We start from the raw sequence: 17,276 nt of genomic DNA on the forward strand, positions 1-17,276 counted from the left end.
CTAACATCTTACGCAACTACTTATAAACACTGTTGGTATGACTATGAATTACTCACGCTTCGTCGAAGTACAATAGGAAATAAACAATTACGGATGTTCTTTATTGCGAAAAAGCAGTTCGTGAGATTGAAACAAACACCTTTCCTTGCTATCGCCTGAATTAGGAGTCTTATTGCTTGTTTGGTTTAATTATTTAATAGAATATGAAGCAATTGGTATAAAGAATGCTTTATCCAAACTTTCTGTAAAAGAAAGTCTGCTATCAAGACATTGCTTTTGTTCTATTACTTTATTTATGACTGAACGTTTCTAAAACTGAAGACACTCGTTCGTGCTCTGCACTGCTGTCGAGATCTGGCAACGTCGTTCTCTGTTCATTGGCTGACTGTGTTTTGTGACGTCAGATGCGCAGAACGAACCTAAACTCGGCCGCCAAGATATATGACGCGCACTTTAGGTGCCACAGATGGAACTGCTTCTACTGAAATGATGTCACTTGTTGGTGTCTGCACCTGCTCAACATTGCTGGGTGCAACTGATGGACTGCTTCTACTGAAATGATGTCACTTGTTGGTGTCTGCACCTGCTCTCAACATTGCTGGGTGCAACTGATGGACTGTTTCTGCTGAAATGATGTCACTTGTTGGTGTTTGCTCCTGTTGACCATTGCTGGGCTGGAATTATCGACTATTTGTTTTTTTTTTTTGAATAATTAGAAGTATTTTATGTGAACATTTGTATAAACAGATTTTTTATGTATTGTGTAAACTATTATGTAAAGCCACATGTATGAAAAGAATTTGTATTGCCTACTGTATTTTATATATTAGGTTATTGAAAGGTCAGTGCAAAGCCAAAATTTTAACTAATTATGTGATATTTAGGTATTAATATTATCTTTTATTTTTGTCTGTATTTTTGTGAACGAATTTGGTGGTATTTTCACCACCAATGCTGGCAAAAATACCATCAAATTCTGGCCTGTGGAGGAGGGGCATATGAAAGGTGGCTACACTGAGCCACTGCGCCAGAGATTGCGCCAAAGAGTATTATTAAGCCGCCTCCACAGTGCCTGTTAAGAACTCGTAGTAGTCAGTGCGTGGGCAGAGCTCGTAGAAGACAGTTCGTGTTGAGATGTGCGAGTGGGCAAGGCTTGTCGAGATGTTGTAGTTAGGAGTGCTTGTTCCATGTTTTATGCAGTTATTTGATGGGAGAGATAGCAGATGTTATTCTTATGGAAATACTGTAACGATCAGAGTGCTTTTCGTCAATATATATGAAGGTAAAATAATGCGTGTTTTTTCATTAATCCCATGTTTTAAATAATGCGTCATTACAGGTTCAGTCAACAAAGCATCTGGCGTGTGTTCTTGTATTAGAGTGTAATTCTGGTTTTCTTGCGTAATTATAGTTTTTCTAATTTTCTTTTATCACGTCAGTATAATGGTATTTAAAATTTCTTGTCTTGTTGAAGAAGAACCGTGCCAGATGTGTATGTTGAGTCACACTCCCACATACAGAACAGTTACTCTTGTGCTTATTGGTTTCGTAGGTTTTATAGTTGCTGGGGACTTAATTAATTAATTGTGTTAACGAAAATTTTCATTTCATTCTTTGTTGTTGTTCTAAGCAGTCAGATTGCGTAATAATAATAGTCAGGGCCAACCGATTACGCTATTTCGTAATCGGACATACAGCTACGAAAAATTTAGAAAATATTTACAATCATATTTAATTAAGCCCCCATGCAGAAGAAAGCGAGAGAAGTCGATGAGATGATGAACGATTCGGATTTGAAATGTGGATAGCGAGATACAATACGGAATACATGGCCATCAAGGAGTCTTTTCTTTTTTTGGAGCGGAGTAGGTGGGCTGTCCCGTACGTATTGAGAGTAGTGTAGGCATGTAATCATCAACTGTTTGGTTTTCTTTGCCAGAGGAATCCAATCGCTCTGGCTGCAAGAGCGCTCAATTTTCCGTGTTTATTGAACTTCAGAATAGAAAATATTTGTGTTTAGAGCTACCTACATGTAGTTTAGTTATTATTTCACTTTTTAGTGATTAGCGACGATGATATATTTTGTCCTGTCATTGCGTCTGCTACGAAAATAATTTCCTTTGCATTAGGCATGACGACGTTTAGAGTGATCTTTCTTATAAACGATAATTTTCTCCAATTTTCCCCTCATTCACTTCGTCTTTCTCATGGTATTTCTTCCGCGAAAAACAATGAAGCGCCACTCGTTATTCAGAGTGCCTTGGTTTGGCCTTCCCATGTAAAACTATTCTGCAAAAGTAGCAGGAAATCTCAGAACTGCCTTCGTTCTTCGCTGGAGAGAGAGCTGAAGCGAGAAATGCTATATATATTCCAAACTCCACCTGCAGACTGATTTACTAAAAAAGCATTGCTTAAACCAGTGTAGTCGGTTTTGTAGCTCAGGCTCGTCACAAATGTATGTTAAGTTTTAATATTAAGCTTCGGTTCCTTCTCATTACTTCTCTTCCGTTGAGTCTATAAAATATTCAGGTGCAACTAGAGGAAGTCTATACTTTATTGCAAGAGCTTTGGTCTTTGCTACACTTTGCAAACTGCAGGAAGTTCATCGGATTAGATCAGGGGCTGTTTCTGGAGTTTCACATTGCTATATTGATCATTAATATTAATGGCCTATTTCTCACTGTGTACCAACGAATTTCTTGCTCACAATCGTAAGTTGTAAGTTTGACGGGTAATGCAGAGTTTTCTCTATTTCCTTTCCTTTGGCTTTACGCACTCTTTGAGCATAAGGCGATTCATCGTTGAATTCGTCATGCAATTCCATCCTGACGTGAGGAAAATACTTGGAAAAATTTCGAAAGGAAAACATGTTTACTGTGCATGCTCTAAACGTGATTTTTGAGGAAATTTCGCACTTCGTCATTTAATAACTCATTACGGGTCACCACTGTTCAGGGAGAATAACATCCCCAAAAATATCTTAAGACCCTATACTGCGTGTTGCCCTGTTTATTTGTGCTAACGAATGTATGCATGGCTGGTTAGAAAACAGGGTGATTCACCTGGCCCTGCCGATATCGTTTTATGCAACCCACAAAGTTATATCGCAGCTTCAAAAACGAAACGAAAGATTTTCATATTCTCTCGCTCGCTATGCGCAAATGAACGTGACATTTCTGTGGTAAAATTAATATCACAAAATTCTGTACTGGGATACGTCGTCGATGTAGGCCACGGTTTTAGAACTACTTAAGTAAAGCGTAAGAGAGTCACTCTGAAACGCACCCCCACTCCCACAATCATCCCTCACTAGTAAGGATTTCTAGTAAGTAGTTCATGACATTCCATCTTACCCCTGTGCAAAAATTTCCGACTACACGAACTATTCCTGGTATTCGACCTTTTTGGTCTCTGTTGGGCTATTACGCCACCATAGTGGTAGGCTTTTCGTTAACATTTTTAACTTGAACGTGCCCTTGAGGATAATGAAAGAAAGACGATTTTTGTAAACGCTACGCTGCAATGCCAAACACGTTGACAATTCTAATCAAAGTTAAACCTTGTAGTAGTTTCGTTGTCAGGAGGTCTGACAAATACAACAGCCTTAGTGTTTTGATTTTATGCTGTTAAAATTTACAAAATTGTTATGCAAAATTTAGACAAACATCAGTTTTACGGTTTTTAGGTGCTCCACAAAGGCCACTGAATGAAGCCCAAAAAATTCGAATGTGGGAAATATTTCTTGCAGTAGCATCGTTTGTACGGCGGTAGGAAGGATTGCCATGAACAACAGTCTGTAAATATTGGGCTGTGGGAGCAAAGTGTAGGGATGCAGGTGCATTTGAAGGTAATTTTTGGCGTTTTCTTTTTTTAATAATAATTCGAAAACTACCGTTTCTAGCGGAAACACGTCCGAGTCACAATTTAACTACATCAAATTTTCTACAAAAAGGTCCCGTTCCTTTGTTCTGTATGAGTAACAGATTGCGCGTAGTGAGCGAGAGAAAGTGAAAAACTCGTGCGTGGTTTTTGGAGGATAGATATAACTTTTCGGGTTGCCTAAACTACATATATTATGGACGAAAACACTTCTAATAATGCAAAATATTCTCCTAATCACATGGGAAATATAGCATCCACTCTCAATTTTCGTAACCACAAAATAATAACATATTAATAAATTTTATATATTTTTTTGATAGTGAAATTAATATTAGTTATAAAGAGCGTGCGTCAGTATGGTGGAAGCTACACGAAATGAGGTACAGACGATCATCGAAAAATTGTCGTGATATGCAGGATATATTTCTAATACCGGAGAAATAACAAGTAAATGAAAGCCGCTGACCATTCAAATTCAACACTATGAAGGCGCCATGTAACAAAAGCCAAATAGATGTGAAGTTCAAATGGCTCTGAGCACTATGGGATTTAACTACTGAGGTCATCAGTCCCCTAGAACTTATAACTACTTAAACCTAACTAACCTAAGGACATCACACACATCCATGCCCGAGGCAGGATTCGAACCTGCGACCGTAGCGGTCACGCGGTTCCAAACTTAAGCGCTTAGAACCGCACGGCCACAACGGCCGGCCGATGTGAAGTTCATGAGTGGTTACGCAAATGATTAGCATTTCAGTACAACTGCAAAAGATAGGTAAGCGAAACGTCATCTACATTCTGCACACTGAGGAAGATTGTGCAACGGATTTCCCATTCGGAAATGGCATCTGAGTGTTGTTTGTTTGAGGAAACTAAAGAGGTCGGATTGTTGCCTGTTAGTAGTTCGGTATACCACTCCGCTAATTTGAAACTCGCATTGGCTCGTATTCCATAACTGTTATGTGAACATGGAGCCGTTCAAATGGGCCATACTCACCGCCATGCGGGGTAATACCCACCAAATCGGCGGTGCTCTCGATAAAGCCACACGTGACCTCCAGATCATTATAAATGACTAACAGCTTTGTCTTCGTTGCCTGGATACGGGTTTGCTCAAGTTCCTGAGCCGAGGATTGGTGAGGGCCGCAGGTCCTCAGCAACTGTAAGCTCTGGGCATACATCAACTACGGGGCGGTCTATTGTGGACTGTAATTATCGTATGGCAGTGAAACTTGTTAGAGAAGGTAATACGTATACCTGGAACAAATTTAAGCTGGAAAAAAAGTATTTCCAGTTTCAGCCACCAAGTGCAAATCTGAATTCTATACTCTCTGAAAGACTGTATGACATCCACGTTGTCGTCTGCAAGTTGCAACGTGAGTGTACCGTATGGCTATTGAGAGGAGAGGCCGTGCGCTATTGGTGAAACTGTTTGATGTGAACGGCAGCGATTGCAGTGCTACATTGAGACAGCACCGCCGAATGCAAGGTTTGAGGAGAGGCTCGAAGTCATTAGACAGATTAAAGAATATGATCAAGAAATTCGAAAACAGAGATGAGACTGGTGTGGCTGGAAGGGGAAGGTGTCCTATTCCGGTGACAGTTATTGACGAGATTGCTGTTGCTGTAACTAACCATGCCGTATGTGCCCGGGTAGTGCTAGTGCTCGTGCAGACTCACGAGTATTTTCCATCCCATACTCAACATTAGAGAAAGTTTTACAGCCTATTACAGTGGTTCCCGTACAGGATCCAGAGGATGCAGCAATCTCGTGACCCGCAGCAACATTCTGAGTTTGCTCGTCGCTTTCTGGTATGGATCCAAGTTGATGACATGTGGCTGGGCAATACTCTATGGAGTGACGAGGCATATTTTACATTACAGGGTGCAGTGAATGCACAAACCTGCCGAATTTGTGGTACTGTTAAAACGTGTGTTGTACACAAGAACCACTGCTCTCGCCGCATATTACTGTGCAGTATAGATGCACAAGCACCTTTATTCTCGGTCCATTCTTCTTTGAAGAGAACACATCCGCAGGGCCTGTCAAGTGTACCGTGGCGTCTGCACATTATCGAGACCTCCTTATGCAGCATGTGATTCCTGGTTTGGAATACCGCAACTCTGAACATCTCTGTTTTTATACAAAATCGTTAGTAATAAATTTAACACCACGCCTTTTTCTCTTGTTTCAGTCTTATGGAGTCATGACCCACTCCTAATCCATTACAGGTCGAAACATATGTCTTTCTTCCAGTCACAGCGCCATATTTGCACCTAGGGGCCAAAGTGGAACTTTCTCCAGCGTAAATCGCTTCCACTCCCTGAACCTCAAGGAGTGTTACGTACCGATGGGTGGATGGCTGTTGAAGTGAAACAGTCGCTAGAGGACAACTCCTGGGGAATCAGCCATACCTCAGGTGTAAAAATGCTTGTCCAGGCAAACGGAGCTTTGTCTGCGTAGCTGCTAATGGGCACACCTTGATGAATTCTACACAGAATAACATTTCCAACGGTATTCTTGCAGCCTTTATAGTAGGATGTGGTACTACTAAACACAGAAATAGAAGCCAAGTGAATAAGTTTACATTGTAGAAGCTGAAGGGACCATTGAAAGCTGGCCGGAGTGGCCGAGTGGTTCTAGGCGCTACAGTCTGGAACCGCGCGACCGCTTCGGTCGCAGGTTCGAATCCTGCCTCGGGCATGGATGTGTGTGATGTCCTTAGGTTAGTTAGGTTTAAATAGTTCTAAGTTCTAGGGGACTGATGACCTCAGACATTAAGTCCCATAGTGCTCAGAGCCATTTGAACCATTTTTGGACCGTGCAAAGAAAACATTGTGATGACTGGGGCCCACGAAACGCACCAAATGATGCAGAGTATCACACAGAAAACGTATATACATAGCATTCACTATTTTTAGTCTCGGGAAAATATAGACAACCAGCTAATTTATTAAGCAAAGAAACTGTTTTGGGGTAAAATTTTTGCAAATGACGCTATCACGTTAACGATTATGTACCAGCTGGACACCCTTTACCATCGTTCCATTAAATTAATGGCACTTAAGGTGAGTAGTCATCAGAAGATTAGTGCACATTTTATACATTTACATTTAAATAGGAAGCCAAAAATAATTTTGCACAATTTTTACAATGTTTTTTATAATATTCTGCAGAACTTCTACGAGACCCTCGAAAGATGATAGGTGTGGAAACTAGTAGGGCTCTGAAATAAGGAAGAAGATGACCATTTTGTTTGCAGAATATGGAATGCTCCAGAAAAACAAATTTATTTAGAAAGCACAGCAACAACGTCTACAGCAACTGATAACCTCAGTGAGATGATAATTTTAGAAACACATTACTGATGCTTTTAGCTTTATTCCGATCTTCAGCTACAAGACTTAGAACGGAACAGTAATATTAATGTTTCCTCAAACTTTGATGTCAAAGTTATATTTCTAAAAATTGAGACGCGAAGATTTCAAAAGCGTGTAACCTGTACTATAATGGAATGATTAGGAGAGAATTGCATTGGGAAGTATACAACTCTGTGAATGTAGGTTAGTTAATTTTGTTGCGTTGAACACACACACACACACACACACACACACACACACATATATATAACTCTTTAGATCTGTGTAGAGAATCTTTTGCAAATTTATTACATTTAGCAGTAACTTTGTCGCAGCCGGTTTATTGAATTTCTACTAGTTATTGCTGCTGGTGTCAAACAAATAATTAAAGATGTTGTGGCAGTTTATACCTGTAATAAATTACAAATTTTTTGTTATTATTTCATTTAAATGAACAAATGTGCATTGGTGGTCCCTGCTCGGCCGCCAGTGTGGCGGTTATTGTGTATCATCAACATGGACAAATGGAATGAATATGGATGATAGGATACTCTATGGTACGCTGCGGTTTCAATTCACTCTGTTTTCTTAGCAGTTGCATTGATTTGATTTTGTAAATGATATTGACAATATTATACACTTGTATAATGCATTATTCATACTACAACTTCTCCCAGATAATTATTTTATTCAAATTGCACAAGAATTCCACCTGACGTAGTGTAATAATGTTGACTGTAAGTTGTGTTCATATCACTAAAATTACAGATCGCACGTCTGAGCTTTTATAATTTTTGTCTTCGATGCGTTTAATTATTCTTAGCAAATTGATCATGAAAAGGAACCACAGAATACCACCCGCACACAACACTGACGTATGCTACCAGAAATATTTTTCTCCGTGATTCGTGCTTAGTTTCTAATTTTGGCCTCATACATCAGCAATGAAATATTGTTCATCAATAAATATCATCAGCACTGTTCATAGAAAATGTAGTCTGATTCGATTAATTTTTTCTTTTATAAATAGAGTTCAGTACCACCGGTGCAAATTTATTTCTTACACATCGGAATATTGTTTGCAGTTTCAAGTAATTTAAATTTGCCGTTGTGATAAAAGTTAAGATGGCGGCCAACAAAAGGTAGAGGTTTTCTTTTTTAATTAAGATAAAATAAATAATTAATCATTTAAATTGATGCCACCAATAAACAAAATTATTAAATTGTTTTGCAAATTAGTTTAACACAAACCCATGCTATTTTCAACTAGAAGTACAGACGAAGTTGCTCTATAATCGCAACTAACAATACCTGCGCTTCTTGCAGCTATGATAAAACAATTAGTACAAAATTATAATTGAAAGAGGAAGTGAATTTTCAATAATTAATCATAAATAGTTTTCACGCATTTGGCTCTATTTGTTTTTACCAGGAAATGAACATAACAGTACAATAATTTTACATTAAATGTTTTTCATTCAACAGACCTCAAATCGATTCGCGTCTTGCGTCGGTGACATACATCAGAAGAAGACGACAAAAGGGTACAATACAAAAGAAAAGAATGACATAGATTACAAAGAATGTGAAACAAATATTGTCTCTGTTTTACATAATTATCATCTTTTTAAGAAATAATTATATAATTGAATGAATATTATTGAGTTACGTAATTTTCCACACGTTCATATTCCACTCGTAATAAAAAAAATATGTATATATCGTGGATGTTGTACCATCTCTTCCTTCATGAAGATCTATCCGCGCCTTCCTCCACATGTGTCGTGGACGAACATCCTCTTGTAGAAGAACGACATCACCCAGCTTGAGTCTTCCTGAACCTGGCCTTGGTTGATGAGTTTCATGGAAGTTTTTGAGCAGGATCAGATATTCTTTCTTCCACCTGTTCCAGAAGTGTTCTACCATCTTCAGCAGCCTCTGAAATTCCTTGGACAAGTCCTTTCTAACTGGTGATTCTGGACCAGTATGTAGTGTTGTGAGTCGATCACCTTCAGGGAAATGTGCGGGCGTCAGTGGCTCAGATTCCTCTCCCCCTTGCGTAACTGGTCTAGAGTTCAGTGCTGCTTCTATGCTGACCAGTATTGTGTTGAGACCTTCTTCGTCCAACTGTGACTGTCCTAAAACTTTTCTCAGGCAGCGATTGACAGATCCCACCATCCGTTCCCACAATCCTCCACACCAAGGCGTGAGTGGGGCGATGAATTTCCAAGTGATGGCTTGCTGGGCGAGGTACTTTTGAGTCTTGCTTGGCATGAGAGCCTGCCAGAGCTCCTTCAGCTCTAAGATTCGTTTTGTGCACTACAGCAAGTTCTTTCATCATGGCTGCAAGATGAAACGAACTGCAGGTAATTCCAAAAGGTAGCAGGGTGAAGCGGTATGTAATCCTTTCGTGAGTTGTAATATAATTTCCTTGTTGATCTACGATTACTTTTTGCCAAAAAAAACCTCGTGAGATCTCTATCTTTCCTGTGAAGAACTAAGCGTAGTAATGCTTGTTTGATATCGGCAATGTAGTCCGCCCCAGTAGCTGAGTGGTCAGCGTGACGGATTGCCGTCCTCTGGGCCCGGGTTCGATTCCCGGCTGGGTCGGAGATTTTCTCCGCTCAGGGACTGGGTGTTGTGTTGTGTTCATCATCATTTCATCCCCATCCGGCGTGCAGGTCGCCCAATGTGGCGCCGAATGTAATAAGACCTGCGATATGGCGGCCGGACCTGCCCCGCGGGGGGCCTCCCGGCCAATGACGCCAAACGCTCATCATCGGCAATTACGGCTACTTGATGTGGACGATATCTCAGTAATATTGAAAGAAAGTCAGGAAGTAAATTAGGACCTATTTCTAAAGAGTCATTCAATGAACGTGCATTCCGGTCGTGCGACGAACCATCAAATACAATCCTCCATTTGATGACACCTAAGTTTTCTTTCTTTACTGCATGATGTGGGAGATAAAATGTGTCACGCAATTTCTGTCCGGAAGGGGTGACATCCACATGTTTCTTCCTGATGTGTTCTATCATGTGCGCCTCGTAAATTTTGTTTCAGTTTCTTGTCCTTCGTAAATTTTTTATCCAGTGAAGCAAATCTCTTCTCTGCTTGCTGAAGATTATTAGATAACATAAAGTTGGGTTTTCTGGGGAAAGATACCACTCTTCTTTTGTCTTCGATGCAGTAGGATTTTGAGAAATCTTGCAATAACGCCAGTTCCTTCTGATTCAGAGTTGTTGTTTCATCTTCTGTGATTCCAATTGTTTCTAAAGTCCAGAAACGTCGTAAAATATCGTCTGTTGTCGTCGCTGTCTCTAAACTGATGTAGTTCACCGTCACAAGGTTAGCCGTGGTGCTTGATTTGCTTCCTCTAAGAATCCAACCTAGAATGGAAGGTACTAGATTAACTGATGACCTTAGTCGACTCGGAGGGGAATCTTTAACGATTTTCCAATAGTAATCTGCTCCGATAAGAATCTCGATGGGAAGATCTTCTGTACCATCCCTTAGATCCGCAAACTGAAGTCCCCGTGTGCGTACAAGTTTTCTTAAATCGGAAGGCACAGTTGGGTGCGCGGAACATGAGTATGTGCTTTCAAGCGCAGTCATAGACGTCTTGGAATTAGTCCATGTACCCTGTAGTGTGAATTCTACGACTTTACGATGCGTTGAAGTTGCGGATGGCATTTCAAAGGCGTTGACAGATAGATCACGATGTTCTATAGTTCTTAAGCCTAGCTCATCAATTGAGAACTTGAAAATGAAGCTTGACTGACTACCGCTATCCAGAACGCAGCGAGTAAGTTTGCTTAATCCTGCGGGTCCAGTGACCCAAACTCGAGCTGTCTGAAGATAAGTAAAACCTGCTGAACTTACGTCGATTCTCCCTACAGATGTAGAGCTACTTTGCTGAGAAGATGAAGAAGAGGCCGCAATGTCAGTACAGATAGCTTTGTGATGACTTTTCTTGCACTTAGAATACGAGACCTTGCCCTTCTTACTGCAGTTTCTAGCATTATGACCTCGGTTGAGACATATAAAACAGCGATTATCTTGCTTTAGTTTATCGATACATTGTTGGCTGTCAGTTACTATGTTGCAGTGTTGGGCCCAATGAGAGCGAGCTTCGCTAAATACGCAATACGTTTGTACCGGTACTTCTCTTTTAGGCTTACGCGGATTTTTCGCTTGCTTTGAATTTATGTGAAGCGCTGCAGCAGTGGGCGTGAAGCTAGGAGATGACTGATATTCTGTACGAATCTTTTGAGCAGTTAGAGCACCACGAATTTCATTTTCCAAAAAGTTAAGTAGTTTTAGTACATCTCCTTCCGCTACTTCGGGTCTTCTAGCATGAATGACCCATTTCTGGCACATTTCAGTGGGAAATGCACGCAGAATTTTCGCAGTGAGAATTTTACCGTATGCCACGACGTCTTCTCCTAAGGCACGCAGTGCTTGAATACGGCGGTTACATTCCAGGAATGTACTGTTCAGCGTTTCAGGTGTCGCTGACTGTACAGGCTTTAGCGCACCCAAATAATCGAGGTGCGCCTGTGTAATGCGATTTAGATCTCCGCATCTATTCAATGAAATTTTCTTTATTTCTTCATACGTGTTAGCCGTTATAGGTATTCCATCTACTAGCAACTTCGGTTCGCCTGACAGATACCCTCGTAGGAAAACATGTTTGTTTACTGTAGAAAGGGATGGGTATTTATCAATGGTCGATTCAAATTGTCCCCAGAAGCGGGACCACATTTCTACATCTCCACAAAATGACTGAAGCTTAATTGCTGGTAGCTTGACAGAGTGGAATACAGTTGGTTGTGTGAGCACTGGTGGTGACGTGATATTCATCTGCGACGTTGTGGCTGAAAGCTTGTAATCAATTGCTTTTGTAGCCTTCTGTATAGCGCGTTTGACTTTGTCTATATATTCCTCACAGTTCAGCACGTCTGCATTGTATTCATCGTCAGAGAGAAAATGATTAGCGTCATCTAATGAAACGAGCTTCTCTAGAGTTTCTTGAAGACGTTCCCTGTAAAGTTCAAAATCATCAAACGAGCTTTCTGTGGTAAGAGCATCAACAGCCGCGCAAAACCGCGTAGCATTAGTCCTCTCCCTAGTTCGCTTTCTTTTGAAGTTTGCTAACTGTATCTCTGATTCGTCCTGCATTCTGTCTTACTAAAGACGGCTGTTGTAAGATTGTTTGCGAGTGCGCTTGTGAATAGCTTAAACGTTTAACAAGCAGCGTATGCGCAAACGTAAGTGAACGAAAACCTTTTAACAAAACTAGCTACTCTGAGTGCAAGTTTCAGGCTTGCAATACAAAGCCGCAAAAATTGTTTTGAAGTAACCAGTTCTAGTGATCATATTATATTGCAATGGATTTAGCTTGTGATGCGGTCTGACGTCGTCTCTTGTTTCCTACAGCGTGAAGTAAGCCGTTAATTGTTGAAATCACGCAGGAAATCGCAATTTCTTCCCGGGTTTCGGCACCAAAATATTACGGACACACAACACTGTGATTCCAATACAGCATTAATTTATTTCTCTCCAAGGAACGTACATCATGGAATATAAAACATTAATTCAAGGATAATCAATATTTCTAGAGTGTCTATAATTACAAATATCAACCCGCAACAGCGTTATTAGGTAACGCCCACTTTTTCGAGTTCAGTTTTGTACTCCGTTTGCCTTATTTACATTTCAGTCTAACACACTGTCATGAATCTACGTGTCTTTGGTGTTCGATATGTGTTGAGAGAAACTTATTCCCACTTGCGATGCTAGTTTCAGCGTATTATTTGTCTTTTGCAGTCATGACATGGTATTCGCCAAGTGCACTTCGCTTCAAACATATGTAGGTCGCACGAAGACAAACCACTACCAATAAGTTGTTGCGGTTGTGAGCGCGTATATAAGCAGCAACTGTACAGATTCGTCACTGGGCCAATTAAGGTTAGGCGACAGCTACGGAAAAAAAAAACAGGTCACAACACAGGTTAGCCGCAGTTTACAGTGATTTATTGATCCCAGGATTATTATAAATAACTGGAATGTGATAACTGTACGTGGAAATGTAGTTCATTTTTCACTGGTCCGGGTAAATTCCAAAATCCATTGAATGATCACTAACACCTCTTGTACAACGTCATGTTTGGCTCTTCTTTGTGATGACAGTAAGTGATCCTGATACTCTCTGACAGTTGTCTGACAACGACTTGGGGTACTGCTTGCCGACTGGACTCCCGTGTCTGCTAATGTCCACGTTTGGCGGATAGTTGTCCACTCGGGCGCTGTTTGTGTGACATACGTCGGATGAGTAACATTGTCCTCGGGTGCCCACTCTCGCCTTAATTTTATTGCACACGAATCGTAGACAGTTCGGCGCTCTTCTACGTGATGAGTGCATTCTCCCGTATCTCATGGCAGATACAGTTCTGTAGCATAGAACTAATATTGTAAATTTAATAATACGGGATAAAGTCAAATAAATGAGCTTTTCTGGCAATCATAATACCGGGTGGCTATAATTAAAGATTAGCTACTCACGGAGGTATAGGTGGGCTCCAATTACCGTACGGCAGTCAAACTTGGTAGATATGCTAATGCGTTACTACCGACCCAATTTACTCTGAAACAAAAGCAGTTTCAATTTTAGCCACCAGGTGCCAATACGCTCAGTACACTGTTTCTATGACTGTACGTCACCTACGCTGTCTTTTGACAAGCTGTAACGTTGAAAGGTGGCTACACTGAGCCACAGCGCCAGAGATTGCGCCAAAGAGTTTTATTCCGCCGCCTCCACTGGCAGTTCTTGTCGAGAAGTCGTGGTGGAGAGTGCTTATTGAGAAGTAGCAGTAGGCAGTGCTTGTTGAGATGTGGTAGTAGCGAGCCGTAGTTGAGAAGTTGCGGTAGTGAGTACTTGTTCAGAATTTGTAGTATTGTTTTGATGGGCTAGACACTAGATGTTGTTGGATTGGGGATGCTGTAATGATCAGAGTGTGCTTTTCGTCAGTATATATGAAGGTAAAAAATTCCTTTTTTTATTATTTCAATGTCTTAAACAATAATGCCTCTTGGTCACAGGTTCAGTCAACAAAGCATCTGGCTCGTGTTCTTGTATTAGACTGTATTTCTGGTTACTATGTGCAATTATAGTATCTCTGTTTATTTTTTTTAATTACTTCAGTATAAATGGAATTTAAAATATCTTGTCGTATTGAGGAAGAACCGTGCCAGATGTGTACGTTGAATCACACTTCCACACACAGAACAGCGACACTTGTGCCTTGTTGTTTCGTAGCTTTCATAGTAGCTGGGGACTTAATTAATTGTGTTATCGGAAATTTCCTTTCATTCTTTGTTGTTATGCTATGCAGTCAGATTGCGTACAAATACCAGTCAGGGCCAACCGTTTGCGAGACTTCGTAATCGGACAGACAGCTACTAAAATTAAAAAGTATTTGCATTCATTATATATATATATAATGAAGTCCCGATGCACGTGGCGACCGCTGCTTCGGATTGTCCCTTGGAATTCTTTTGATAGTAAAAATAGCAGATAGTAGGATTGTTGTAGTAATTTGTAGTTTAGTAATTGTAGCCTACATTGTATGTGTAGATTTGGTAATGAACATTTGTAGTTGTCTTGTCTTTCTTCTAATGGTATTTTGCAGAATTTAATTTTTGATGTCTTGTATACGCGTTTGACAATTTTGTGCAATTATGAAGATTTCAATTGTTCGTTAATCGTGTTTGAGGGAAGCATTTCGTGTGAATGGTATTGTTGGTGATAAAGTGTCATATTGTGTTTATTTTTCGTATAGTTTCGAGTTTTGTATGTTTTGTAAATGATTACGCGATCGATGAAAAAGGCAAAAGTAATGGATAGTGAGAATGACGAAATTGTTAACATGGCGAACTCGCCAACAGAGGAAAACAGTATGATGAATAATGAAGTAGAAAACAATTTAATAAGCAGGGAAAATAGTCCAGAACCAGTTCAAAACTTTTCACAATCAAAACATTTTCAGAATACGAGATTAACGACAGAAGACTCTGGATTAGTATCGAGCACAGATAGCTTTATGGCTATGCCGAAGGAAGTTAGTTTTATGGGAAATGTTAGGGGCGAAAAGAATTTTGAACCAGTTAATATGGAGCAGTTGATGGGTGCTATATTAAATTTGGGATCACGGATGGGAACAATGGAATCACAGTTAAGATCTGAAATAAAAACAGTGGGATCACAAATAGGAACAATTAAAACAGAGATAGGAACAATTAAAATTGATATGGGAACAATGGAAACACAGTTAGGAACTGAATTAAAAAGAGAGATGGGAACTTTGGCAACACGGTTAGAAACTGATGTGGGAACAATGGAAACACGGTTAGACTCACGGATAGGGACATGCTTCAAAAACATGAAAGATGAATTAAAGAAAGAAATTAGAGAAGAAGTACAACCGATTTTGAATGCTCACAATAATAGATTAATTTCAATAGAAATCAGACAAAAGGAACAGGATAGAGAACAGGAAGAAAGAGATCGCGTGATAGTACAAAAATTTTCAGAGTTAAATTTACAACGCGTACACGATAAGGAAGAAATATTTGAAAGAATCGAGGAATCCGTACCAAATGACAGAATAAATAACCTAACACAACAGTATGAACAGTTAACTACTAAATGTGACAATACTGAAACCCGAGTCGCGACACTTACGGAAGACGTAAATAAACAGAAAGAAAAAATAGGTGACTTATCGGAAAGAGTTGAGGAGATTTCAGATAAATTGACAAATCTTAGTTTAAATGGCGACAGAGATTCGGATGATACAGCTCCATTGCCATTTGCAGAAACAGAAGAGTACCAGTGCATAAATAAACATGTTGAAAATCAGGGAAAATTTAATGAACGCGTTAAAAGGGAATTTGAGGCATTACGAAAGCAAGTCAAACAAATTGAAGGCGAAATCGTAGGAAAAGACAGCAGAAGAAATTTAGAATCACAGATAGCAGAGGGCTTTGAAGACGACAATTTATTTCATTTACGGGATGCAACAAGAGAGCGCCAGGCGCGTGAACTTGACAATAATTGACATCCGGACTGGGACAGACGCGGTAGGTCTTTGTCACCACGAGGAGAAAACTTTGACTATAAACACTTCTTAACTGTTCGGAAATTTAAGATCTTTCGCAATTCTAAGAATGACATACATCCATGTTCATGGTTAGATCAATTTATGTACGCACTTCCACCAAATTGGCCACTAAGTCACAAACTGGAATTTATGTGTGGATATTTAGAAAACGAACCGGCGACGCGCATGCGTGCACTTATTAGAGATTGTAATAATCTAAATGATTTTTATCATGCATTTCCATCGGCATATTGGTCCGAAAACACGCAAGACAGAGTCAAACACAGTCTTATTATGCAGCGTAATTTTAAACAGTCTGAGTTCCGCACGCCAGCAGAATACTTTGAAGACATGATTCGAAAGAATCAGTTCCTTTCCAACCCCTATAGCCCGACTGAATTAATTCGCATTTGTTTAAATAAGCTGCCACAATCGATAAGACGAATTGCTTTAGCCGGAAGATGTAAAGACGACATTGAGACTTTTAAGACTTTGCTACAAGAACTTGAGTATGACAACGATGACGGGACTTCTTGTAATTTTTTCAGTAACGGTAATCACAATAGATTTTCAGAGAAGAGGGATAGTGATCGGAACGGGCGTTATATGGGTAATTTTGAGAATGACAGACGTAACAGACAGGACAATAGGTACCAGCCTTATGACAATAACAGACGTTTTAACAGAAATCACACAGACAATTAATTATAATAACGGTAATTCCTACCGGAATGATCAATCGTACGGAAACAGTAATCGGTATCATCAAGACAGAAATTATTCATACAATAACAGAAATTCTTACTACAGAAATAACCAGGGTAGTAGATCTAACAATAATTTCAGATGTGACAGTCGAAATTACACAA

This window comes from Schistocerca serialis, chromosome 9 (genome assembly GCF_023864345.2).
Source record: "Schistocerca serialis cubense isolate TAMUIC-IGC-003099 chromosome 9, iqSchSeri2.2, whole genome shotgun sequence".
Taxonomy (NCBI): domain Eukaryota; kingdom Metazoa; phylum Arthropoda; class Insecta; order Orthoptera; family Acrididae; genus Schistocerca; species Schistocerca serialis.